This window comes from Bison bison, unplaced genomic scaffold (genome assembly GCF_000754665.1).
Source record: "Bison bison bison isolate TAMUID 2011002044 unplaced genomic scaffold, Bison_UMD1.0 scf7180017845624, whole genome shotgun sequence".
NCBI lineage: Eukaryota > Metazoa > Chordata > Mammalia > Artiodactyla > Bovidae > Bison > Bison bison.
The window spans coordinates 59,932-60,655 of record NW_011476197.1 but is presented as its reverse complement, the minus strand read 5'-3'; positions in this window follow the sequence as shown (position 1 = coordinate 60,655).

The window sequence follows — 724 nt, the reverse complement described above, 5'->3', positions numbered from 1 at the left end:
ATTTAAGGGCTTCCCTGGTGGCGCAGAGGTTAAAGCATCTGCCTGCAATGTGGGAGACCTGGGTTCCATCCCTGGGTCAGGAAGATCCCCTGGAGAAGGAAATGGCAACCCACTCCAGTATTCTTGCCTGGAGAATCCCACGGACAGAGGAGCTTGGTGGGCTACTGTCCACGGGTCGCAAGGAGTCAGACACGACTGAGCGACTTTCACTTCACATATCACCAAAACTAGGATCTAACAGAAAAAACTTGTAATCACTTTTTAAAATCCAGATGCATATCAGAATTATCTTGAAACTTTTTGAAAAATACAAATGCTCAGGTATTTCTTTTTCTCTCCAGAGCTCCAGATATGTTTCTAATGAGCAGTCATGTTTAAGAACAACTTGACTATATGATCTTTTAGTTTTATCTAGTATATTTCACTTTTTCTATTTCATATTCAGGGCTCCCATTTCATTTAGTATATGTTCTCTAATTTTTTGATCTCTTTTTTTTGTATACTCTTTCTCAAGCCTTTATCAAGTGTAGTAGAAAAACTTTAGTATACACATATGTAAATGTATAATATATATATATATTTTAGAAAACTTATGAATTTTTGCCTAAAATATTATGATATTTTGGTTAATCAAAGAATATAGTAAAGTTGCAGGATATAAACTCAACACACAGAAATCCCTTGCATTCCTATACACTAATAATGAGAAAATAGAAAGAGAAAT